The sequence below is a fragment of the Plecotus auritus genome (assembly GCF_963455305.1).
Source record: "Plecotus auritus genome assembly, chromosome: 2".
Lineage (NCBI taxonomy): Eukaryota > Metazoa > Chordata > Mammalia > Chiroptera > Vespertilionidae > Plecotus > Plecotus auritus.
In genome coordinates, this window is record NC_137771.1 from 47,691,022 (window position 1) to 47,718,953 (window position 27,932).

Consider the following 27,932-nt stretch of genomic DNA (forward strand, 5'->3'; position numbering starts at 1 on the left):
TGGAGGGAAGCCGGTGCCAGCAGCCAGGGGAAGGAAGGCCAACTCTTGCATGAATTTTCGGGCATCGGGCCTCTAGTATTATGATAAAGCCCAAAGTAATATGGTCCATAGGACTCTGCTTGATCAAGTTCCTCCCTACCTCAGCAGCCTGCATCTTTGTCCTCTCTGCTCCAGTGGCAGCATGTTGTTATCCACCTTAGGTCCTTTGCACATGCTGTTTCCTCTGGCTGGAAAACTTCCTCACCCTCTTGGTCTGGCCAACTCTCACCCTTAAGATTTCTGCCTCAGGTCCTTTGCATATGCTGTTTCTTCTGGCTGGAAAATTTCCTCATTCTTATCCTAACTCTTTCACTTTTCAAATTTCAATGTAAAAAATGTACTACAAAGACCCCCTCTTTTTACTGCCCCCCCCACCTCTGCTTTATAGAAAACTAAAACATCTCTCCTGGTACTTAGTATAATTGCAATAGGTGTATAATTGTTGAATTACTGTGTTTTCCATTAGCAAAGAAGCTTCCTGAGGGCAGGAAGCAGGCCTCTCTTGTGCTCACATAATAGTGGTCTGTAGATAACTGTTAAACAAAAAACCTGAGAGCATTTTTATCTCCACCAATTTGTGCATCACAAGTGGCCTACTTTCTAAATCTATATCAAGTGAGCATACAATTTATATTCAGGCGAGTCCATTTTCCTCTGACCTCCCCCTCCTACTTCTAACCCATCTTCATGAATGGTCATTCTAAAAGACTAAAAAGATGGTTTTCTTTGGAGACACCACCATTATGTATGTCAAATGATTTTCCCAATTAGATAGCTGATATACAGTGATTAACCCTCAAGTTACAAAATGGTTTTAACTAAACAAAATTAGTCAGATTTTAAATTTAGGCATTATGCACACCCTACTTTTTTAAGTCAGTTTTGTAAATTAGCCCTAAAATACTAGGTTTGCAGGTGTACTTGGGAAAAAAAAAAAAAAGTGTGCCTCTTTAGGATATGAATCAGCTGTCTGCCCTCTCTGTGTTTAATAACAAGACTTTTCAGTGGGAAAATATACACTTGGCAGACTTTCTCCTGAGATTTCCTTTTCTTTTGTCTTTTCTCTTATTACCATAACATAAAAGATTATTTTAAGTTCTACTAATTGAAAAATTTGCTGTAAATTACAGTCTTGTTACAGTCTGGGCAAATTAACTGTGCAAATAAGCCTGCAGATATAATTATGCTTAACTGAATAAACTGTTGTCAGTTCTAATGCCCTTTAAGACCTTTAAACCACCATTAAAAACCAGAGCGGCAATAATTACAAATTGTTCTTATCTATTTCTACTTCATACTTCCAAACTTGTCTGATTTACCCAATGCACCTGAAAATCCAGTAAAACTTTGATGAAATGGACTAATTCAATCAAGGGGGGGTCCGTTAAAAGCTGAAAGTCTGTTATACAACAAAGTAGGTTTTCCGGATGCATATGTTAAAAATTTGACAAATTAGTTCACCAGTTTTTACTTATGTAGATACATTTGTGTGAAAGGTTTAATTTCACAGAAAAGTTTTCCGTATGTGTTCCTGTAATTTTAAATTTATTCTGAGTAAGCCTAGTAAATACGTTCACTCACCAGTCACCCCAAGGAAACAAATACTGGCTGGGGCATACAGGGAACATCAGCTGGCACCATTCAAACTGCTGCAGAAAGTTACACCAGGAAACAACAGAACCAATTACCACTGGAGATGCAATGTGATCAGGTGCTAATCATTCGCTGAACATTGTGTAGGAGTGGTGACTCTTGGATTTAAATACATAGCCTATAGTTGTACATATGTAATATTTATTAGTATATTTTCCAACATATGATCTATGTGTCCAAAATAATAGTGAAATAATAACAAAAAAATAACCTGTTAATTTAATTATAAACAAATCTTGGTTAAAAGCATTTTAAAATTAAAAGGGTGTTAATTTTCACATATGACATATGGACCAGAAATTTTGTCAATTAAATTTGAAGTTCATTAAATCGAGGTCCACAAAACTGAGGGTTTATTATAGGGTTTTAAAAAAATAAAAAATACCTAAAGGTCAACCTGTTCACCGTTTGAACTGAACTCCCCCACCTACTGCTCCCCCCAAATACAAATTAGGGAGTTTTACTGTGTTTTTCCTTCTCAAATGGGAAGACAAGGAAAAGACAGTTAACTCCTTTGCTATCAAAGCAGAGGAAATAGAATATCGAGAGCTCTTTTTCAATCAGGTGGCAACTACTGTTCTTGAGAAAATATGAATAAGTGCAACATAAACATCAGAGAAATAACTAAAGACATATTTAAAATATGATTAGTAGGAAAAGGCAATTTTTGTACAATTTTATATTTTGGGTAAACCATGCTTTAGGAAAGCACAATACATACATAGAAATAGAAACTGATAAAACAGCATTCAGGGGAGACTGAATATATACTTATGTGTCCCTGGCACATTATCTGATTTTTAAGATTTTTTTTTTATTTCCACAAGAATCTGAAGACACCATTTTACAAACAGGTATGCATGTACTCCTCTGCCAACAGTCCAACCTTGCTAAGAATCAGTGACAGCAACACAGTATCTTTCTATTAACTTTCCAAGAAACTCTAGTACATTCCTACCAAATTATATACTTTGGATGGCATTTAAAGTTGAATTAAAGGCACCTTTGTTTCTCATATTTCCTTAAAAACAGAGTAAAATCTAATTTATCACTTTAGGTGCTGTCTATATAATATACTCTTCTAGACTTGAGAAACTGCCTTCTTTAAGTGCCTAAACTTTTGTGATTTATCCATTTCTAATTGAAGCCTACCTAATAGAGAATTTGTCAATCACTCTGTTTGCATTTACGGGTTGCACTTACCTACAATCTTAAAAAGCATTCTTAATATAATTTGAGCTCTTTATTTTTCTAACACACAGCGTATTCATCAATACAAAAAAAAACAAACACAAACAAACAACAAAAAAACCAACAAAGTTAGCTTTATGCCTAACACTATTCCAAAATCTCTAGGTGTAGTCATTCAATCCTCAATCTCAGAGGTGGGTACCATCTTCATCTTCAGTTGATGAGTAAGGAAATAAGTTATTTGCCCACATTCTCACAGCTGGGATCAAACCAAGCAGTTTGGCTCCAGAGCCTCCAAAAACACAGATTATGAAAAATAAGGATAAATACAATGAATCAATCTCTGATCTCTCTACAGGTATAGTAAGTTGACCTGATTTAGTCTCCCCCAGCTGGCCTCAAGTTATAACTGCCTTCTTTGCAAGCCACAGCTCGTTTTTCTCAGAGTCAGCCTCCTCTCACAGATCACTCTTAAATAACTTTCCCTGAGGGTTAAAAAACGTTGCCTTTTGGCTAAGATCAAGTGTAAAATAACTTTGTGGACCAGATTCCTCACTGATTTTCATTCTAAAGAAAACCTATTCTTTGAGCTTTTCCTATTGCAATCCTGACAGCAGCTTCTTACTCCACCCACCCACCACTTGCTCGAAGCCGAGTTAACTCTCTTCAGTGCCAGGAACTTAGTAGGTACCCAAGGGATGTTTGTATATACAAAGAATGAGTTAATTTGTCTGTAAAGAAAAAAAAAAGGGGGGGGGGGGAGGACTACTTCTTAGTCCTCAGACTTAAGGAATGCCATGAAGGTTTCTAAAAAACATTCTACAACCACTAAGTATGATTTTCTTAGTTGAATGTGTAAAATCTGCCACTGAGAAACACTGAATGAACAGGCCCAAGGGTCTTCCACTAGAACTCTGTAAGGGCAAGGATTTTTGCCTTTGTTCTTTTGAGACTCACAGCAGGAGCTCAATACATATTTACTGAATGAATATATGAACCAAGTGCTGTGTGAATATTATGTTAAGTAAATTCAGTTACTAACGATAAACATATTCCAACAGAGACCAGCTCTGTCTTCTGGCCAGAGTAGACTTAAAGAAATTTTCATTTTGTGCCCTGGCTGGGCGGCTCAGTTGGTTAAAGCATCATCTGAATACGGCAATGTTGTGGGGTCAGTCCCTGGTCAGGGCGCATACAAGAATCAACCAATGAATGTATAAATAAGTAGAACAAATAAGATGTTTCTCTCTCGCTTCCTCCCTCTCTCTCTCTCTCTCTCACATCCATCAATAGAAATTTTCATTTTGCTTCTAAACCAGATCTTGCCTCTAGACTGAGCAATTTATTCACAGAGCACCAGGGAAAATATATGTGGCCACTGCCAGTTGTTAAGAATCACAGATCATAAAACCTTAGAAGTAAATATATCACAGAAATGAACTTAATGTTGTATGCTCTCTTGTTGCTTAAAAAAGTTAGTGCACTTCAGAAGGAAGAATACTCATAGGAAAGTAGCTTCCTGCCCCTGAAACACCATTATTTCAACATGGCAGCTATTTAAAACCCCACGTTACCATAGGGTTTTCAAGACAGGAAGCAATAGTGGCACACCTAGCCCAGGGCAGGGGAGAACAAGCAGCAGAGAGGAAACAACATGCCTAATGAGAACAGGGCTTGGAGGGTAGCCTGCAAAGTATAAAAGCAATGAGCCAATTTCTCTGTCTCTCTTAACTGAATTTACTTGTACATGGTAATCATTAAGAAGGATAAAATGAAGAACATAGAAACAAATAGCACCTTCCCTGGTCACCAAGTGCTCCCCCTTTTCCCATCATCAACTTTCTTTCAAATTTTAATGACTCTTAAAAGAAATTGGTAAGAGCTTGATTGTGCTTAATGGGAAAGAGAGTTGACCACAATGACTTTTCTCCTCTAACTTACCTAAATTTTCTAATTTTTCTACAGTGAGTTTTCCTTCTTGTTATGAGAAAAATCATCTTTATGTTTAAAGAAATTATAGAGCTAAAAAGTGTATGTTCTAGTAAGAAAACTACATTTAAAAATCCTTTATCCAAAAAAAAAGAACAGCAAAAAAAACTCAATACCAAACCATCCATTCTTCTCAACATATTGCCTTACCCCTTTCCTCTTCAACCACCAGTACATGTAACAACTCATTTATTTTAAAATATGTCTTCATAATAGTTACAATTTGTGTTTGCACTCACAGTTTCCATGCATTATATATCTGATTTTTGCCAACACATTCGTGAGATGGCCACGGTGAAGATTTTTAATTCCATTTTACAGGAGTCTGAAGTGAAACAATTTCCCATGACAGAAGCCTGGATCTTCTCGTTTCCTACCTGGCATTCCAAAACAGGATTTCCCAAGCCCAGCACTACGGACATGTTGTCGGGGCGGCCCCATTCATGTTTAGCAGCAGCATCCTCTCTGCTACCCACTGTGTAGAAGTAATACTGCCTTCCCCTCTCCCTACCGCCACCAAGTTAAAACAAACAAAAAAATGTCTCCAGAAACTACAAATATCCCATTGGACCCAAAATCATACCCAGTTGAGAAACACTGGTCTAAAAGAATCTGTGATGCTCCTTCTGGCATCTCTATGAGAAGGCCCCGTATACCACTGAGCCACAATAAACCACAGTGCATCAGATGCTGCTTGCTCAGCAAGATTCAGTTAATTAACCAATTCCCCATCCACTTAAAACCATTTTTTAAAATGTGAAAATGAGTAAGAAAATCTCCTTGTACAAATATTCACATCTTATAGGATGAATCTAAAAGCATATCATCTCATTATAACATAATAAGGATATACAATAATAAAGATATATAAAATGAATGTATGTGTTTAGAGGAAAAAATCCTTACCAGAGGAGTTAGAAAACAGATCTTGTTCTTTGCTAATAAGCCTTATTAATGCAATTATACCTACTGTTCCCTGTATAAAACTGAGTACATATAAACCTACATATATTCTCAATACTTGCTTCAGCTGGGTTTCTATCCAAATATGTGTTACTTAAAGCGATTCAGAAGAAATCAAATAACTTTAGAATATTACTAGAATTTATTGTCTGGCCCTAATGTTTGTGAACCCAGAATCTAAACTGGCCAACCTCACAATCCTATTATAGACACGCAGTTTAAGTTTCTTCATGCTATTTAATCTGAGACTCTATTCCTGCAAAAGCAACTCCACCCTCAAAATTCATTATTTTCACCAGCTTTTTAGCAGATGCCTGAATTGAAAAGATTTTGCAATCTAATTCCCCCTAATAACTTAAATCTGTAAAGGGTAGATGCCAAATGATCAGAAATAATTACAAGTACCTGTATAGCATTGGCCAAAATGATATTAAGAATACCCAAATTACAACTGTAAAATGAAATGTAGTTATATTTTAGGAAATGTTTCAATTATTTTATCTATATATGTATAATGTAGTCACCCTCTATCATCATTTCACAATAGTAATATTTAGTATATTGTGGACTGGGGAAACTATTTAAACTGACTTTTATTTAACACTGAGTGTCACACTATAGTATTAAAAAATACAATTTGCAGCTATTTATTGAAACTAAGATACAGTGAAATTGCTTAGTTAATATAACATATAGAATTAAGAGGAGGTTGTATCATATTCATAATGCCCACAAATACTCAAGTATGATGTACTTACATCTTTAAATGTGATCTGGGATCTATATATAGGAGACATTTTCTCCATATTACAAAGCTTATTATACCCAAAGTGTCTGGTCTCCATTAACCTTCACCACAAAGTACAAAAGAACACATTGATCCTTCAGTGAAAACAACTCTCAGGTCTTGGAAAACATCAGTCACCAAAAGCAAAAGCAAGAAACAACTCAAAATGGGGTTTTGAAAACAAAGAACAAAGGTTTAATCAATATAAAATGCTCGCTTTAAAAAAAAAATTCCCCCCACTGTGCATATGGCCATACTCGAATCCTTTTCTTAAAAAATAACCAACAATCATACTCCACGATCACATCTAATTGTTTCTGCATTATACTCAGTATGCTTAACTCTGCAAGGGTGTTAAATGCTTTCCTCAGTCAAAAGAAGTAATGACAATTTTATACAGCTGTTAAAAACGCCTGCAACTAAGAGAAAAACTGATTCTAAACAGAAAAGGAGAATCTTAATAACATATATCCAACCAGGGGCGGATGGCAGCTCACAGACACGTATTAAAAGGAGCGGCAAGAAGGACAAGGTCCTCTTCCCCAGAGGCACATAGGAATTCACAGAGAATATACATCCAATTTTTTTTAAAGGTGCACAAACACCTGGCGATTATCAGACCTTTTATCTAGTCCTCGCCCCTTCCCCTCCCGATCCTCGGTAAACACACACGCAAGGAGCCCACATCCCTGGAACCTTGAAGAGTGACTTGTGAGGGGAGCTTACTATTCATGCGACGTCTCTCTCATTCTTGACCAGCACGCGGATGGGGTCTGAGTGAGCCCCAGTTTCAGTTAGTAAGTCCTTTTACAGTAGGATGTGCAACTCCGTAGGTCTCTCTCTCTCTCTGTGCCTGTCTCCCTGTCTCTCTCTGTCCCTCTTTCCTGGCCCTCTACCTCCGGGTGCGTCTTTCGCCCTTCTCGGGGCTGCCTAGGGCCTGGTTCCCAATAGAACCTAAAAGAGGAGGGGGCGTTTTCGGCGTCCACAGACACCCACCAGCCGCCGCGAATATGGCCCCAAATCCCAGAAACTTTCCCTCGCTGACACGGCAAAGGAGGAAAACCGCTACGACCCTCAGCCTCCATCCTGAGGCCAGAAATAAACCTCCTCTCGCCCCCCGGCAATTCTACCAGAGAGCTGGCGGTCACATTCTCCGGGCGACGAGGGACGTCAGACCTCCTGCCCGCGCCGGCAGCGCCGGTGGTATAAACAGGATGTCAGCGCGCCCCGGGCGAGTGGATGAAAACTTGGTGTGCACTCCAGGGGAGGGGGCGGTCAGCCTTCACCTTTCCCCTCCCAGCCTCGGGCCCCTGCCCCGCGCCCTCCCCGCCGCCAGCACGCTCCGCTCGCCTGGAAATCCCCCGCCCGCACACCTCCGCCAGCCCGGGCCCTCGGTCCAGCGCCGCGCTCGCGGGCGGCACGGGGGACTCGGCGCGCACGGACCGACAGCCGCGGCCGCGCCTCCCGCCAGCGCCAGGTCCCGCGCCTCTCGCTCCGTCGGCGGCGGCCGCAGGCTTCCCCACCTCCCCTCGGCGACACTCACCACTTCCGTGTGCGCCCGGGCCGGGGGGCTCCGGGTCGCCGCGCGGGTCCGATCGGCGGCCTGCTTGCTCAGCGGCCAGCCCCGCGGGGCCCCGGCGTGCGCGCGCCCGGGGCGGACGAAGGGGCGCCGAGGGGGCGATCGGGGTTGGGGCGCAGGCCCCGCGCTCTCTGCGGCTGCTGGGTACTCGGCAGCCGCCGCGGCCTGCGCTCGGCGACGCGACCGCCTCCCACCCCTCCCCGCGGCTGCCTCGCCTCCCTCCCCGCGGCCGGCTCCGCCCCCTCGTGACGTCCTGAGTGGCAGCCCCGGAAAGGGGGGCGGGGACCGCGGAGGCAGCGGTACACCCGACGCGCCCGACTCAGCGCTCCAGCCTCCCTGCCACGCCCGCATCCGGCTTCGCTCACGCCCCCGCCTCTAACTCGGCGGGTTTTACAGCGTCTTTTAGAAACACCAATCTAGGGGATGAGAGATCAGCAGGCGCAGAAAGAAAAATGGTCAGGATTCAGCCTTAGGTTGACCCCGGCCAAGTGTGGAGTGCCCTCCGCATCTTTGTGCGCTGTGGTGCATTTATCAGAGCCTCTGCCCCTGTCCCGACCCAGTAAGAGGTGAGAGTGTGTAGCACTTGACTAACGGGAATTTAAGAAATAAATCTTCCAACGTTGATAGGTTACTTCAGAACCAACCTATTCCGTATTTAAAGAGCTCTTTTAAATTTAAGAAAAACCTATTTGTAATAGTAGTAAGAACTTACGTTTGTTGATATTTAATTTGTCCAGCACTTTTCATTTTTTTACTAAGAATTCCTTAAAGTAGGGATTATCCTCATTTTATTCATGAAGAAACAAATTAAGGCTTAAGTGCCTTAAGGTCACACCATGGCTTAGATGCATTCTCCATAGGCTGTGTCCAGCCAAATCCTGACAATTTTACTGCCTAAATATCACTCCAGTCCATTCGTTTCTCCAAGTATTTCAGCAACATGGTAGGAGTTGCCACGATCTCTCACCTGAAGAACCGCAAACCTCTTAAATTGTCACTCTGCAGTCACCTCAATCTCTAATTAATTCTCCACAGTGAGCTTTTAAAAATTCAAATCTCGCCTTGGCCAGTAGCTCAGTTGGTTGGAGCATTGTCCAGATAGGCCAAAGTTCCGGGTTCCATCTCCAGTCAAAAGTCAAACAACGAATGCATCAATAAGTGAAACAACAAGTCTCTCTCTCTCTCTCTCAAATCAATAAAAATGTAAAAAACTAAAAAAAAGTTCAGGCCCTAGCCAGTTTGGCTCAGTATATAGAGTGTTGGCCTGTGGACTCAAGGGTTCCGGGTTCGATTCCGGTCAAGGGCACATGCCTGGGTTGTGGGCTCGGTCCCCAGTGGGGGGCATGCGGGAGGCAGCGGATCAATGATTCCCTCTCATCATTGATATTTTTCTCTCTCTTCCTCTCCCTTCCCCTCTGAAATCAATAAAAATATATTTTTAAAAAAATCAAATCTATTCCTCACTCCCAAGCTTAAAACAGTCCAATCCTTTCCCCTTGCAAATCCTTGGATAAAAATCCTCCTCAGCCATGCACGGTCAGACTTCTGCAGCTCAGGTCACTGTGGTCTGAGACTGCTCCACCTGCCCTGACTCCACTAACCCTGGACTTGGGGGATTACAGCAACTTATCTCACACTGAGCAAGAAGTGCTGGGTGTGATAATGGTGAATACAAAGAGCATTCAAATCTAGAGTCCTGGATTTTAGGTATGGCTCCCACCATTAATCAACTGTGTTACCCTAAACCAGTGGTCAGCAAACTGTGGCTCATGAGCCACATGCGGCTCTTTGGTCCCTTGAGTGTGGCTCTTCCACAAAATACCACGGCCTGGGCGAGTCTATTTTGAAGAAGTGGCGTTAGAAGAAGTTTAAGTTTAAAAAATTTGGCTCTCAAAAGAAATTTCAATCGTTGCACTGTTGATATTTGGCTCTGTTGACTAATGAGTTTGCCGACCACTGCCCTAAATAATTTGCAGTTTACAACATAAAAGTTGTGGGGCAGACTAAAGGATCTCCAACTGCCTTCCGGAAGAAGATAGAAATGCTAACAAAGACGACAGGAAAATCAAGCATGGAGGGTCATGGCCCAGCTGCCTACAAATATGTGTTTAGTGTGCATGTCTTGCCTCACCTGCCACTCAGGGCTGTTTGCATCATTTTCTCCACCTGTTAAATTGGAGCAATACCTTCCTTATAGGGATAATGCTAAAGATGAACTAAGATAATGCAGGCCTGGCACGTGTGGTAAGTTTGGTAAATCATTGTGATTTTTTTTTTTTAATTGAACTGGGCTTTAAACAGGTCAGAGTGATATGAATGGAGAAAAAAATATGAATCACATTTCAGGTAAGGTAAAGGGTTAAAAAATGCAAAGTCAGAAGGCAGCAATAACCCCACTGTGCTCAAGAAGGAATCTGACTGCCCTGGCTGGTTTGGCTCAGTGGACAGAGCGTTGGCTTGCGGACTGAGGGGTCCCAGGTTCGATTCTGGTCAAGGGCACATGCCTGGGTTTCGAGCTTGATCCCCCGTAGGGGGCGTGTAGGAGGCAGCCGATCAATGATTCTCATCATTAATGTTTCTCTCTCCCTCTCTTCCTTCCTTTCTGAAATCAATAAAAATATATTTAAAAATAATGAATCTGACTGCGCTGCAGGGCTCATGAAAGGGAATAAAGAGAGAGGGGCCATGGTTGAGTTTATCCATTACCCTGTACCAGGCATTGCACTATGTGCTGAGGATTCTGAGAAAAAAAGACTCAGTTCCTGATCTCAATGCTCACCGTAGAGTGGGAGAGACAGATAAGCAACAATTCTATGTGATTCATGCTCTTCTAAAAGTGACCACACAGGAGAATCACCCAACCCAGCCTGAGGAAATCAAGAAGAAAAGAAGAAGCTACAAGCATCAGACAAGTCACAGGAACCAGGGAGTATGTGTCATATTCAGACAATAAGTGTATATGCTATGTGGCTGGGAAGTAAGAAAAGATGAGCCTTATACAAAAACATTTGCCTAAAAGAAATAGTGTGTTTTTGAGGTATTTAAGCAGGTTTTTATTTTAGAAGAATCAATCTAGGGCAAGGTTTCTCAACCTCAGCACATTGACATTTGGGGCTGGAAAATTCTTTATTATGGAAGGCTGTCCTGTGCATTGTAAGATGTTTAGCAGCATAGCATTTCTGTCCTCTAATAGATGCCAGTAGCAATCCCCTCATTCCTCCTTCACCCACCCTCCAAACCCCACCCCCACTCCTGGACCAGTTACAATAACCAAAAATGTCTTCAGACATTGCCAAATGTCTCCTGGGGAACAAAATTCACTAATCTAGGGATAATGTGGAAAATGGATTGGGGGATAAGGAGATTAATAGCATAGAATTATAGAGCTATAGATTGTAAGTGAATATATCTAAGGTAGTGGAGTAGGGAGGGATACCAGGAAGATGGCCAAAAGCCTCAGGAGACAAAACAGTGTGATGACTGTGGCACAGGAAGGAATTTTATGTGACTCCCAAATTGTGTGAATTAGCTGACAAGTTGACCGAGGTCACCACCAATTAAATTAGATGAATTCAATTTTATATTTAAGAACGGAAAAAAAAAATTTTAAGTCACTATATGGGGAACATACAGGAAAGAGAGAGAGAGAGAGAACAGTGTAAAAAGAGAAATATTTCCTTCTAACATGGAATATGTGACATGAAACCTGCAAACCTGCTACAAATATTCATCTGAATTGAAGTAAACCAAATGTAATGAAGTAGAAGCTTCTTATTAGGAACTTCTCTTTTAGAAAATCCCATCCAACCAACAATCATACACACATAAGTTTCACCATCAGTCTTCATCAAAAGAGCCTAGATCAGCCGTAACCGGTGTGGCTCAGTGGCTAGAGCGTCGTCCTGCGGACTGAAGAGTCCCAAGTTCGATTCCGGTCAAGGGCATGTATCTTGGTTGCGGGCACATCCCCAGTGGGGAGTGTGCAGGAGGCAGCTGATTGATGTTTCTCTCTCATCGATGTTTCTAACTCTCTATCCCTCTCCCTTCCTCTCTGTAAAAAATTAATAAAATATATTTTTTTAAAAAAAGAGCCTAGATCACAGTAGGAAAATAGATTCAAACAATGAGATTTACCTTTAAAAGGTTCTACTGAACAAAACTGAATTGAAATACCATTGTACAAATCATGAAATTCAGTTAAGAACTGGAAACTAGAAAGATAAAGTCACCTGTAATCTTACAACCCTGATATAAACTTCTTACTGTATTATATATTTTCTTCTAGTTATTTTTTCACTAGGCATATTTTTTAAATATATTTTATTAATATTTTACAGAGAGGAAGGGAGAGGGATAGAAAGCTAGAAACATCGATGAGAGAGAAACATCGATCAGCTGCCTCCTGCACACCCCCCACTGGGGATGTGCCCGCAACCACAGTACATGCCCTTGACCGGAATCGAACCTGGGACCCTTGAGTCCGCAGGCCGACGCTCTATCCACTGAGCCAAACCGGTTTCGGCACTAGGCATATTTTAATATAAGTATTATCATGGTATATATATAATTTTATAAATTGTTTCTTTTAGTTATTTTAATTTATAAGCATTTTCCCATGTTACTACAGAAGTCTTCATACCTAATGAATTCTTCATGCAAATAACACTAATTAAATATGTAATCCTATCTAATAAAAGAGTAATATGCAAATTACACACAAGATGGCCACCCCCAAGTGGTCAAAGATGGCTGCCCCCATGTGGACACAAGATGGCCACCACAAGATGGTTGACAGAGGAGGGTAGTTGTGGGAAATCAGGCCAGCAGGGGAGGGCAGTTGGGGGGGACCAGGCCTGCAGGGGAGGGAAGTTAGGGGTGACCAGGCCTGCAGGGGAGGGCAGTTAGGGGTGACCAGGCTGGCAGGGGAGGGCAGTTAGGGGCAATCGGGCCAGCAGGGGAGCAGTTAGGCATTGATCAGGCTGGCAGGGGAGTGGTTAGGGGGTGATCAGGCTGGCAGGCAGAAGTGGTTAGGAGCAATCAGGCAGGCAGGCACGCGAGCAGTTGGGAGCCAGCAGTCCTGGATTGTGAGAAGGATGTCCAACTGCCTGTTTAGGCCGGATCCCACCAGGATCCGGCCTAAACAGGCAGTCAGACATTCCTCGAGGGGTCCCAGATTGGAGAGGGTGCAGGCTGGGCTGAGGGACACCCCCCCTCCCCGTGCACAAATTTTGTGCACCAGGCCTCTAGTATTTAGATAATTAGCTTAGGAGAAGTTCACAGAAATGGAATTATTTCGTCAAATGGCCTATATATTGTTAGATTCTTGATTCACAGATTCATATTGGTAGGTCACCAGAGGACCTCAGAAAAAGTGATGGACCACTTTTCTAGATTTTATGTACCTTCGTTGGCTACAAATTTACCTCTTGGGATACCGTGGACTATTAACCCTTTCCACAATTCTTGCAGACCAAGCCCCCTTGGCTGCACCTCTGACCCTACAGGTTATTATGGTAATGGTGGCCTCTTGGCTGCTGGTAGCTAATTGGTCTCTTACTTGAGAGGAGCCCCATCATGCCCATGACCACCAAGGAGCCCAGCTGGAGACCACACTCCTACTTTGAGCCCAACCTTCAGAGGTGGTCTGCACTTCTTGGTGATGCTGGTACGCCTCTCTGCAGTGCATTCTTAATGGTCTTGTTGAGTGGCTTGTCCTTTGGACCTCCCAGGGGATATAATCCTCTGGTAGGTCTTCTGGCCTTAGATAATATTTCCATTCTAGCATACCCTTTCCTCAACTTCATAATCCTTCCTCTGCTTCTGCCAGGGCAACTCAGGCTTCTCCACCTCACTCAGGTTTGGCCATCATTTTTTCCGGGCTTCTAACAGCCATCCCACAGTGAATTTGCCTCATCCTCTAAGGTCCTTGCTAGGGTGTTAAATTCTGTATCTTAAAAAAGGACCTTCAGCCATGGCCAGTGTGGCTCAGTTGGTTGGAGTGTTGTTCCATATACCGAAGAGTCACAGGTTCGATTCCCAGTCAGGGCACATACCCAGATTGCTGGTTCAATCCCAGTCCAGAGGCATACGGAAGGCAACCAATCAATATATCTCTCTCTCTCTCTCTCTCTCCCCCTTCCTCTCACTCTAAAATCAATAATAATAATGATTTTTTTAAAATACCCTTACATTTGAACTTCAGAAATAGTTACACTTCTCTTGGGCAAAGTTACTTATTGCTTATGTAACTGATTGTATTTTCCCTTTGACTGTTAGGAAGCACAATCAAATTTTAGTCATACATGTATTACATATAGGAACTTATAACATATGCTTTATGTACTATCCTCACAACAACTTTATCTTTTGTTACACTTATTTTCACTTCATATTGACCCTTTCAGTTGCATTTATTCAAAATACTAGCTGCCCAGGACTGCTCTAAGTACATATGTATTATCTCATTTAATATTGGTTCCCCTATAATGGGATCTTGGCAAGATACCAAATTTCTATAAGCTTTGATTTCTTCATCTGTGAGACTACTAATAATGTCTACTTCAAAGGGCCATCTCGAGAATTAATAATGATAGTTAATATCATTAGTTATTTGAAGACACTCAAATGTTTTTGCCAAAACACATCAAAATATCTGATTAATTATGTTATAATATGTCAATGTAGTAATTTCTAAAAAGATAAAGATTAGTTTATTATAAAAAAAACACAATATACAGAGCAGAATAAGTGTCACTAATCTTATCAATTATGGCTTTAATCTAATTGAAGGTTTTTGTGGTTCCTGGAATTAACAGCTCTGTAACAGAATCAATAAAGCTAAGTTACAATGAATTTCCCTACAGAAAGACTCCTTTATGGGGATATATATATAAAACAAATGAGATGCTGGCCCCCCTCAGAAGGCAGTGAGCCCAAGGATGCTTTATTTCAAGATCTGCTCAGTTTTATAGGAATATCAGACTGTTTAGGACTGACTCACTAGAAATAATAACTTATTCTACCCCAGAGACTTATACTGCATTAATAATGAAAACACTTTATGAAAAAAATGTATTCTGACAAACAAGCTTAGTGCCCTGGAGAGACCACTGGACCAGAAAGCAGGAGACCTGAATGCCAGGTGAGTTCTGCAACAGACTGAAGAAACATAAGGCAGTCTGTTTAATCTCTCTGAGCTCATTCTTCTCCTGGGTTAGATCACATAATTTTATGATATCTATCAGCATCAAAATTCTGTGCATCTTTATTTAAACTCATATAAAAGTGATTAGCCAAGAAATCATATTTGCTTTTGAAGTGGAAATTGTAAATTACCTTCCCAAAAGCATCAGGAAAATAAATTATACCTTAACATGAGTAAGATTTGATTTCGTCCCAAGTTCTCATTTTCTGTTACTCTGGTATGAGAGTAATATGTAGGACTCATATATCCTCAGGGTCAATGGCACCCAACAATTCAACTCAATTCAACAAATATTTATTTAGTATTCAAGTTCTCAAATTCTGAGTATATGGCGCAGTACACAAATGATCAATGACAATCAAATGAACCGCTGTGTGTACAGGGTACTATATTAGGCCCTTAGCAGGAGTGGCCACTCAGGGATGGTAATATATAGTGGAAAAGGCAAGGCATCCATCTGAAAAATAAATGACCATTAAATGGCTGATACAGGCAGGAAATTTTTTTAAAAATATATTTTCATTGATTTCAGAGAGGAAGGAAGAGGGAGAGAGAGATAGAAACATCCATGATGAGAGAGAATCATGGTGGATAAGCTGCCTCCTTGTAAGTCCCTCACTGGGGATCGAGCCCACAACCCGGGCATGTGCCCCTGACCGGAATCAAACCTGGGACCCTTCAGCTTGCAGGCCAACGGTCTATCCACTGAGCCAAACCGGCCAGGGCCACAGGCAGGAAATTTGATAAGATTTCGGAGAAAGGAAACATCACTGAAAATCCAGGTAGATTCTTGGAGGATGAGATGTGAGCTGACCCTTGAAGGATACTGAAAAACAAAGTGTTAAGCCTATATTTAGTTGGTGTTTATATCCTTTCTAGAATTGTTAAAATTAGTTTTGTTTTTATGAATGAAATACATTTGTGTTGTGTTCATTCAATGACAGCAGAAACCATGCATAATATTTATATTTGATTCAGCATGACTGATATTTACAAAGTGCCTAGTGTACATCAGGCACTATACTGGGTAAGTTGTGGAGTAATGGAGGAAAGAGAAAGGAACTGGAGATAACTCAGAAGTCAGCTGAGACCCCTTTGCCTCGCAGAGTTGCCTTGAACTCCCAACCCTTTACCTGTCTTCTGGAAGTATACAGTTCTTTCAAGAGCTAGGTCACTTCTAGAGAGACACTTCCACCTCCTCATGTGTAATCTGTTCTGCATGGTTGTTGAAATGAAGCTCTGCCCCTTCCTTGTGTTCCCATCAAAGGCACTCACAAAGCTGCCTGGGTTTGGTAGCAATCACTGGAGATATAGGTAATTGTAGGGAGGCATCACAGCTCTGTTTCGTTGCTAGCTGCTCTCTCCCTTTTCCCTCTGCCCTCTCTCGTTTCTTCCTCACACTTTTCACCCAAAATTACCCCCCAAGAATGCCAAATTCTCCCTTTCGTAGGTATAGCAAGTTGCCCCTCCTCTAACATCCAAGTCTTTGAGTCTCAACTTTCCCTCAAGCGTCTACGCTTCTATCCCCAAGAGGAATTGTAGCACCAGCTGCTATTAAGAGATAGTGATATTTTATCCACTTTGTTACAAAGAGATAAGTGCACTGGTGACTAAGAGAAACTCAAAGTGCTAGGGGGATACTGAAGAAAGAAAGAGAGCGGGAAATGGGTCATAAGTGGTCTCTCTCTGTCTTCCAGATTCACACGACATTTATTGCCTAATCACTACTTGGAAACTTGTCGTCTACTGCCTTCTATGGCTATTTCTCTTTCCATCTGTCTGTATGTTTTGTCTCCCTGACCAGATTTTGCACAGCTCCAACATAGCAGCTTTTCTCATTCCTCCCAGAACGCTCATGGCCAATAGGCCTTACTGACTAGTCTATTGAGTCCTAACATAACAGGAGCTATATCACTTGCCCAGCTTCACAATTTCCCCCCAAAATGCCACATGGCAGGAGTTTGTTTTAATTAAAATGAATCCAAATATCTCTAAGCACGTATTGAGTATTTATTTAACTAACCAACTGCTTGAGGTGACTGGAGGTGCCCACTCATGGAGCACCAAGGAGAAGCTGGAAAGGACTAACACATACTGAAGTTCCCCTGGGGACCAGCCATCTGCTTCAATTCTCACAATCATCTTTGGAGGTGAGATTAGATGATTTGCCAAAGGGCACACCACCACAGAGCAGGAACTAGAATTTTAACCCAGGAACACCTGTCTTCAAAGATCTGATTCTTTTCACTACACCGCTTCTCTAAAATAACAACGCTTCCATGGAGACATTTACATTCTCATTATTAAAAAGAAGGGCAGTTATTCACTAGGATACAGATTAAGCAAGAGGACCCCAAACGTTAGAGTCCTGGAGTAGTAGAAAGAAAATTGACTCCCCACTTGAACATGTGGTTGCACCTTCCTGAGCTTCAGGCTACTTATTTGTACACACACAACTTTACAGAGTTGATGTCAACACTAAGTTAAATATATATGCCTGACAAGCAGTGTCAAGAGTGTACTTTCTGCTCCCTTTTATTTATTTATTTTTTTCTGCTCCCTTTTAGAGTGCACAATGGGAGTTGACACTTAGGTCTGACATTCAGCTTAGCTGGGCAGGTGTTTTTACATTGGGTTTAACACATTACATTACTTGGGAGGGGCATTAGTGGACTCACACAAGAGCAGTTTAATCATTAACTCGCCATCAGCAGTAACCACAGTCCTTGGAGGTAAATTGACACCACAGTCCACATCCTTTGAAGCCCTTCTCTATAGTAACTGCCACAGGCTCCTAAATAAGGTGCCTTCAGTGTTGCTCTCAGCCCAGGGAGGAGGTATGAACACTATAAAATGTGGAGAAGTTTGGGGACTTGTTTGGGGAGATGGAACCATTCTTCCCAGTTCCTCAACTACACTAAGTCCCACTGACTTGTGTTTCTAAGAGCACAGGTTTGGCAGGGAATCAGAGCTGCATATTTTAGCAGCTCTGCATATTCCTACTTGTGTGACTTTGAGTTTTAAATCTCCGTTTTTTTTTATCTGTAAAATGGGGATGATAATATTTTGTCTTCTAAGATTGTTGTGAAGATTAAGTTAAATAATGAGGAAAAAATTAATGAATTCAAAGCACTTAGTACAGTACCTGGCACATTGTTAGCCCTAAAACAGTTGGTTATTATGTTATGATTAGAAGGGTCTAGGGCAGTGGTCAGCAAACTCATTAGTCAACAGAGCCAAATATCAACAGTACAACGATTGAAATTTCTTTTGAGAGCCAAATTTTTAAACTTAAACTTCTTCTAACGCCACTTCTTCAAAATAGACTTGCCCAGGCCATGGTATTTTGTGGAAGAGCCACACTTAAGGGGCCAAGGAGCCGCATGTGGCTCGCGAGACGCAGTTTGCCGACCACTGGTCTAGGGCCTTAAAGTTCTAAGATGCAGAACAATAAAAGAGGAAAGGAAAGAACAGCTCCTTTGTTGCCGGGGAATCAAGTCCAATGCCACAGTCAGGCATGCAGGGTCTAACATACTTTGGCCCAAGCCTCTGCTTTCCCTGTGGTTACCTGCACACACTCTGAAAAAAAACCTCCTTAACTCGCCCAAGCAAATAGAATTCCTCCTTTAGTTTCCCAGAGTACTTTTCATGTACTTTTGTACTCTCTCTTATCACACGCTATTTTCATTATTTGTTTGCATAGCTAATCTACCTCCTCTCTACACCAGCCCAGGCTGTAAGTTTATGGACAGAAGGGACCATGTAGCATCTTTGTATTTGCAGTCACAGACACTCTGTAAGTCTTGGATGGATGAATAAGGAACATGGGGAAACATAGTGACTTGGTAATGGGATTAGAATTGGGTACCCAGGGAACAGGGTAAGACCATCTTTGTTTGCTTCATAAATTTTCCTAAGCCTGGGTCTGAGCAGAAGTGTAGAGGACATGATATTTGAAGAATTATTGCCTGATGAGGGTAATTGGGCAATTTATGTATGCCTTCCAGCTACATGACTGGTAACTGCTGGCAGGGCCAATGTTAGGCAGAACACATTAGCAACCAGGGAGCCAAGGCAGAGTGATATCTCTCGGTTTTCCAGCAGCCTTCAAGGTTAACACATTAAGCAATTAGGAACAACAAGTCCTCCCAGGTGTGGTCATTTGTCAGCAGGGCAGATAGACTTGTGGGTAAGGACCATTCTCCCTGTGATTATGTTCACTGTAAACAATGATGCAAATTCTAGAGATAAAAATGGGATATAAAATATGATTCCTGCAGAGCATAGAACATTTAAGGATAATATTTCAAAGAACCTAGATTATGAAGTAGTATAGACCATAAAGGAGAACTATATATCTTGACTTTTCAGGAATCATCCTATTTTCATTTTATTTTATTCTTTTTGTTAAAGGCAACTGAAAATGATAATATTTATTCATTGATTATATATTATTTACTTCATACATTTTCTAAAAAAGTGATGTGCTGGAGTTAGCTCCCACTGGCTCATGAAAGCAGATTATGATTATTAATCAATTCCATGTTAGATGACTTCACATTAGCATCTTAAAATCAGCCATAGCAGGAGTATTTACACCATGGAAATTGGCAAACCGTGCAAATCAGGATTTTCCACCCTCACATCTCCTGAGAGCTTATTGTGAAATATTTACCAGCACACCATTGGCTTTACAATGAATGATTTCAGTTAATCCTTCCAAATCTTCTATTTTACAGATGGGAAAATGAAGTTTAGAGAGGTTAATAATGAAGTAACTTATTACAAACTTTTTGGTGGCCAAGGCACAATTAAAATTCATATCATCTGTCTCCAAAGTTGATGCACTGAATCATGATGGAGGGAACACTTTCTAACTCATTCTATAAGGCCAGCATTACACTGATACCAACGGCAGATAAAGATACTAAAGAAAAGAAAATTATAGCCAATATTCCTTAGATGCAAAAAGCCTCAACAAAATACTAGCAAATCAAATCTAACAGCATATTAAAAGAATTACACACCATGATCAGATGGGACTTATCTCAAGAATTCAAGAGTGGTTCAACGTAAGGAAATCAATGTAATAAACCTCAGTAATAGAACAAAGGTTTAAAAAAAATGATCTCAGTGGTCACAGAAAAGGCATTTGACAGCATCCAACACCCTTTCATGATAAAAACACTCAGAAAACTAGGAATAAAAGGGAACTTTTCCAACATGATAAAGGGCATTTATGAAAAACCACAACTAACATCATATTCAGTAGTAAAAGACTGAAAGCTTGCCCCCTAAGAGCAAGAACAAGACAAGAATGCCTCTTTCTGCTTTCACCACTGCTTTTCAGCACCATACTAGAATGGCTAGCTAGAGCAAATAGACAAGAAAAATAAAGGGCAAACAGATTGGAAAGGAAGAAGTAAAAACTATCTCTATTTGCAAATGTCATGATCCTATATAGAGCAATTGCCAAGGAATCCACAAGAAAGCTACTAGAGCTAATAAGCAAATTCAGCCAATTTACAGGTGGAAATTAACAAGATTAACACACAAATATCAGTTGTGTTTCTATACACCAGCAATGAATAATTCAAAAGGAAATAAAGAAAGCAATTCCACTAACATAATAATATGCCCCCCCAATAAAATAGCTACAAATAAATTTAACTAAGGGGGTGAAACCTCTAGAACATTGTTGAGAGAAATTAAGGAAGACTTACATAAATGGAAAGACATCCATGTTCATGGATTGAAAACCTTAATTTGTTAAGATGGCAAAGTGATTTACAGACTTAACATACTCAGTCAAAATTCCAACAGCATTTTTTTCACAAATGAAAAAAAATCTACCCTCAAATTCATATGAGATCGCAAGGGGCTCAGAATAGCCAAAACAATGTTTAAAAAGAAGAGCAAAGTGGAGGCCCCATATCTCCTGATTTCAAAACTTAATACAAAGCAACAGTAACCCTAGCTGGTTTGGCTCAGTGGATAGAGCGTCGGCCTGAGGACTAAAGGCTCCTGGGTTCGATTCCAGTCGAGGGCACATGCCCAGGTTGTGGGCCTGATCCCCAGTAGGGGGCATGCAGAAGGCAGCCAATCGATGATTCTCTCTCATCACTGATGTTTCTCTCTCTCTCCCCCTCTCTCTTCCTCTCTGAAATCAATAAAAATATATTTTTTAAAAAGCAACAGTAATCAAAATAGTGTGATACCAGCATAAGGACAAACATACGCACCATAAAATGACTTGACAGTCCAGAAATAAACCCATACATCTATGGTGAACCGATTTTCCACAAGGTTGCCAAGCTCATTCAATGGTTAAGATTAGTCTCATCAACAGGTGGTGTTAGCACAACTGGATTTCCACATGCAAAAGAATGAAGTTGGACCCCTACCCGACATTCTCTACAAAAATTAACTCAAAATTCATTCATAAAACTCTTGGAAAATATAGGGGTAAATCTTGGTGACCTTGAATTTGTCAATGGAGTCTTAGATATGACACCAAAAGCATGAGCAACAAAAGAAAAAAATAGATACGTGGGACTTTATCAAAATAAAGTATTTGTGCATCGAAGGACATCATTAAGAAAGTGCAAAGCGGTGGCCCACCTGTCTTGGACATCACCACAGGGTCCCCCAGCTCAGCATTCTGGGCTACATGGGGATCTCCCCAGTCTGGCTTCTTTATAGCTTGCCCAGCTATCCAACACTGGACTTCAGTCTTCACCTTTGAAAGTCCAGACATCAAGAACCCACTATGGCTCATCAACAAGGAGATCATTAGCCATAACACCCAGTGGTTTTACTTAACCCTGCTACGGCCTCATCACATTCTGGGTCTCCCTGAGGGTTAACATATCTACCTTTCAGCTCAAATCCACCAGTCCAGTCTCCAGCCATGACAACAAGGGCTCAGTAGACCTAGTCATCAACGTTTACTTCAAAGACACCCATCCCAAGTTTTGCACTGGAAGAAAAAAAAGAGTACCAGTATCTAGAAAACACAAACGAGGAGACGTCATTGAATTCCAAAGCCCAAATGGGCTGCTAGTCTATGAAAGTAAAGGAAACTTTATCATCTGTCCAGACAAGAAATCCAACCTCAACATCAAGACAGGGAAGTCTGTCGGCACAATTGCAGGAGAACAGGCATCACTCAGATGCTGCAGTTAATTTGGGCCATCATGTAAGGACCTGAACGGCCACACTGTGTGCCAAATGCTCTTTGCCAATCAGATTGGGAATGGCATCCTGCTGCCGCCAGAGCTGGCAGAACTGAGGAACAAACATTCTGCTTGCTTCAGGCCCTGGTACATGGTGGAAAGAGCTACTGAAGCTCAGGACTACAACCAGGGCTTTGTGAACAAGCTCATGATCCAGGAACACCTTCCACCCGCTGGTGCTCCTACCCATGAGCCAGGATGCCTGTCTGCCCAACCTGGACCTCATGGGCCACTCCAAGGAGGGCTACTTTGCCTCCTGATGCCTGGGCACTGGCAAGCAGGCACACCCCAAATACTCATCATGCCCTTTCCCCACCCAGTCCTCCCTTGCCACCATTCTTCAATGCTCTAGGTTCAGCCTGGCCTGCCTATGCTCTGGGTGGTCACCCAGCTGGTCTGACCTGAGGGGTCCCCTTGGGAACAGTTTTGTTTCTGGCAGGCCACCTTCAAGGTAAGTCCCTGTCCTCATGACTGTCCCTGTCCTCATGACTCTTCATCCCTCCCGCTGCCCCTGTCCCCCACAACACACAAATACAAAAGGGCTGGGGCTGCCAGCACCCTGCTCCATTCACCATTTGCTGCAATAAAGCACAGTCTAGAAACAAACATAAATGTGCAGGCAGGCCAGAGCCGGAGGGTCCTGGAGCCTCTTCAGCCACAGTCCTGGGACCTTTGCCTGCCTCCCCTCACTATCTGCCTCAGAGCCAGGCTAGGCCTCAGCAGCACCTGACACTACATGAGACCATTAACACTAAAAGTCCTGGGGGTTGTGGGGGAGGGCTGCTGGAGGTGAGAGGCTGCCTCCGATGCCAGGCCCCAGCAGGCCCAAGCCAGCCTAGAGCTTGGTTCTAACTGTGGCTGAAACAGGAAGAGGGTGCTGGCCCAGGGCCTCCTGAGATGGCACATGGGCTGGCAGCTGGGCCACCATAAAACCCTGGCATTTTCCTCTAACACACCCAAGCATTCAGGCAGCCTTGGGAGTTTTGAGCTGCCAGCTTTGCTGAGTCTGATCTACTACAGGGCTGGGGGGTGAGGGGGACGGGGGAGGGGACCCTGGGCTTGCAGTGGGGACCATGCATCCTGCCGGCAGAGTTTTACATCCTCTTCCTGCCTTGGATCCCAGTGTGGAGGAAATTTTGAGCAGTTCCTCTTGTATGAGAGACATTCTCATTGGCCTCCACAGCTGTGATAGCCTCTTGCATATGGGCTTTGTCAGAGTTATTTATAAGCAGACAAAATTGAAGTAAAACTTTGCTAATATTACAATAAAGTAAAAGACAACCCACAGAATGAGAGATAATATTTGCTAATCGTATATCTGATAAAGGTTTAATATCCAAAATATATAAGAACTCCTACAACTCAACAAAAGACACACAACCCAATTAAAAAATGAGCAAATAATTTGAATATCCAAAGAAGATATACAAATGGCCAATAAATGCATTAAAAGTGTTCAATATATTTAGTCATTAGGAAATGCAACTCATAACCACAATGACATACTACTTCACACCTACAAGAATGGCTACTTACAAAATGCAAATAAGTGTTGGCAAGGATGTGGAGAAATTGGAACCCTCACACATGGAGGGATGTAAAATGGTACAGTTCCTGTGGTAAAATAACTTGGCAGTTCCTCTAAAAGTTAAACTTAGCCGTGGCCAGCTTGGCTCAGTGGATAGAGCGTCAGCCTGCAGACTGAGGGGTCCCGGATTCCATTCCGGCCAAGGGCACATGCCTGGGTTGTGGGCTTGATCCCCAGTGCGGGGTGTGCAGGAGGCAGCCAGTCAATGGTTCTCTCTCATCATTGATGTTTCTCTCTCTCTCTCCTTCTCCCTTCCTCTCTGAAACCAATAAAGAAATATATTTTAAAAGTTAAACTTAGCCCTAGCCGGTTTCTCAGTGGTTAGAATGTCAGCCCATGGACTAAAGGGTCCTGGTTTTGATTCCGGTCAAGAGCACGTACCTGGGTTACAGGCTCAATCCTGGCGCCCAGCATTGGGGAGGCAACCAATCAATGTGTCTCTCTCACATGGCTGTTTCTCTCCTCTGTCTCTCCCCCTCCCTTCCACTCTCTCTAAAAAAACTCAATGGGAAAAAAAATCTTCGGGTGAGGATTAACAACAACAAAGTTAAACCTAGAATTACCATGTGACCCAGCAATTCCCCTCCTACTATAGACACAAAATAATTGAAAAAAGGGACTCAGACATGTTTATTGCAGCATTTTTCACAATAGTCAAAAATGAAAACAATCCAAGTGTTCATCAACAGGTGAATGAGTAAACAAATGCTGAATAGACATATCTGTACTAATAAAAGGGTAATATGCTAATTAGACTGGATAGACCGGAAGTCTTCCGGACTTCCTTCCGGACAAAGCTGAGGGCTGAGGGCCAGTGGCACAGGAGAGGCAGCGACAGCAGCGGGAGAGGTGGCAGCGTGGGAGAGGCAGTGGCACGGGCTGGTCCAGCGCCGAGGCCCCTTCCACAGAGGCGGCTGAAGAAGGGGACTGTGCCGTCCTGGTCTCAGTGCTGCCCCTTCCACAGAGGCAGCCACAGAGGCAGCCACAGAGGCAGCCACAGAGGCAGCGGGGTGGGTCTGGTCCCGGTGCCACACCTCCACCGAGGCTGAACCAGGTGCGACCTGCTGTAACTCAACCTCCCACAGCCCCTCCCCGAGCCAACCTGGCCCCAGATCACCCCCCACCTACTAAGAAGCAAGGGCCAAGGCCAGCAGCCACTTGGAGAGTATGACACCTCTAACACACCCAAGCAGCAGGGTGATGGGAGCAGTGCCTTTTCCTGATTGGCCAAGTCGCCTCCCGCAGAGGGAGACCAGACTGTGACTTAGCGGGCCTAAGCTGTCAGTAGGACATCCCCTGCGGGCTCCCAGACTGTGAGAGGGGGCAGGCTAGACTGAGGGACTCCCCCCACCCCAGTGCATGAATTTTTGTGCAACAGGCCTCTAGTAATAGAATTATACTGTATTTGACCATAAAAACGAATGATGTTCTGATACATGTTATAACATGGGTGAACCTTGAAATAAGCCAGACACAAAAAGACAAATATTGTATGAAATATATGCATATATGAAATATATAGAATAGGCAAATTCATAAAGACAGAAAGTAGATTAGAGTTTATCAGGGACTGGAGGGAAGAGTAATGGGGAGGTATTGCTTGATGGGTACAGAATTTCTATTTAAAGCAATGAAAAGGTTTTGGAAGTAGTGGCAGGGATTGCACAAATTGGGAATAATTAATGCCACTAAATTGTATGCTATGGTTAAAATGGCACATTTTGTGTTCCATATATTTTACCACCACCACTACACATACACACACCAAAAAACCCTAATTAAATTCTTGTTGTGTGTCAACCCTTGTTGCATCTCCTTATCTTCCTCCTTTGAGCCCAGAAACCCAATGTTGCCCACTGCCCTCCCAATTGCTTGAAGCCTTTCTCCTCCCTGTTGTACACTTGGCAACAATTTGTTGCTCACTTGGCAACGCCTGTGGAGAAGGGTGCATCAGCCAGCGCCATATGATGGCCGACTGACACGATGTTGACAAAAACTGTTGGCATAGAAAATAGAGTATTGGGAGGTGGGGGGAGAAACTCTAAAATAATTAGAGTATAAAAATATGCATATATTGTAAATATGTGTACAAAGAGTAGTTTGAATAGTAGTTTCTAGGTTTTAGAAAACACAGAAAAACCATATTTGATAGCTTTAGAAACTTGTCCTGGGAGATGAGCTTTCTCCTGGATCATCTATCGCAGTGGTTCGGGGAACAAAGCTGTGGCAACTCAGCCTCCTAACACAGATTGTCCCCAAGTATTAGGCCACAAAGACAGGGTTTCTTCACTTATATTCTCTGTTGTTTTGTTATCCTAAATTTGGCAAAAAGTTTGGTTGACTACTTGGACTCTTCACAATTATCTTGAAACTTAAGGGTATTTTTTTGTGGACCATCCCTTTTTTCATTTTTCTTTTTCTTTTTTTTTTTTCTTTTTGTGTGTGTGTGTGTGTGTGTGTGTGTGTGTTAATCCTCACCCGAGGATATTTTTCCATTGATTTTTAGAGAGTGTGGAAAGGAGGGGGAAAGACAGAGAGAAATATCGATGTAGAGAGACACATCAATTGGTTGCCTCTCGCATGTGCCCTGATCAGGGTTGGGGAATCAAGCTGCAACTGGTATGTGCCCTTGACTGGAATCGAACCCGGGATCCTTCAGTCCGCAGGCTGATGCTCTATTCACTGAGCTAAACTGGCTAGGGTGCCATGACTTTCTTTTATAAGTCAGAGTATGGAACATAACAGATTCCCTCTCTCTGTTCCACAGGTCTGCCATATGTCAAGCAACAGGAAAACTGTACACAATTTTGCATGCATTCTAAAGTCATATTATAAAGTATACTTAATATAAAATTATGTAGAGTAGTGGTTAAGAGTTGAGACACTGTTGTTCCCATATGTTCATCATTAGTTCTGCTTGGACAGGTGTGCCTTCCACCTCTCTGAGCACTGTTTTTCTCATCTGTAAAGTGGAGAGTATGACACCTACCCCCAGAGGATTATGGGGAAGTTTAAAGAGGAGAAGGTATGAGAGGTACCTAGCACAGCACCTGACACAGAGTGGGTGCTCAAGAGGGTTAGGTCCTTAGTTACCCTTTTTTGTTGGAGCGCATCCATGAATACCCAGGCTTTCTCCATGAAATTTCCCCCAATGAACAGCCCATGATGATTTCCCCTTTTTCTGCATTCCTAAAATAGTTTATGAAAATACAATTCATGCTGTAGCCATTTTATATGTACGCAAACTTGGATCAAATCAGCTCTAAGTCCTTTGAGACCAGTGGCAATGGTGTGCACTTTGCCACCCTCAGAGCCTGATAAATTTACACATATAATGGGCCCTGGAGGAACACATTAGGTTGAATGACTGAGAAGCAATTTGGGGCCCTGGAAATAAACACCGAACTTGTTGCCATATGACTTAGGTTCTAGTCCTGGTTTGCACATGTGTGAGCTTCGTGACCGGAACAAGAAACTTCAAGGCAGTTCTGACAGTCCGTCTCTGCACTGATCTAACAGGTACGTCCAGCTGCAGTGGACTGCCTCTTTGTGTCCCTCCCCAAAATCATATGTTGAAATCCTACTTCCAATGTGATGGTACTAGGAGGTGGAGCCTATGGCTGGTAATTAGGTCAGAAGGGTGGAGCCCTCAAGAATGGGATTAGTGCCCTTATAAAAGGGACTGCAGAAAGCGCTCTCATCCT

General features: G+C 42.3%; 1 protein-coding gene across 3 annotated transcripts in view; it reads right to left on the bottom strand.

The window, feature by feature from the left end:
• Window positions 1–27,932, bottom strand: part of JAK1 (Janus kinase 1) — a 224,532-nt gene that overhangs the window by 129,988 nt on the left and 66,612 nt on the right. The window contains exon 1 of one of the 3 annotated variants that reach the window (XM_080656376.1): window positions 8,166–8,414. The exons of the other annotated variants lie outside the window; for them this stretch is intronic. The gene's annotated coding sequence lies outside the window, so the exon portion shown is untranslated. Of the gene's footprint in view, window positions 1–8,165; window positions 8,415–27,932 lie in introns of those variants that run through there. 3 annotated transcript variants of the gene reach the window in all.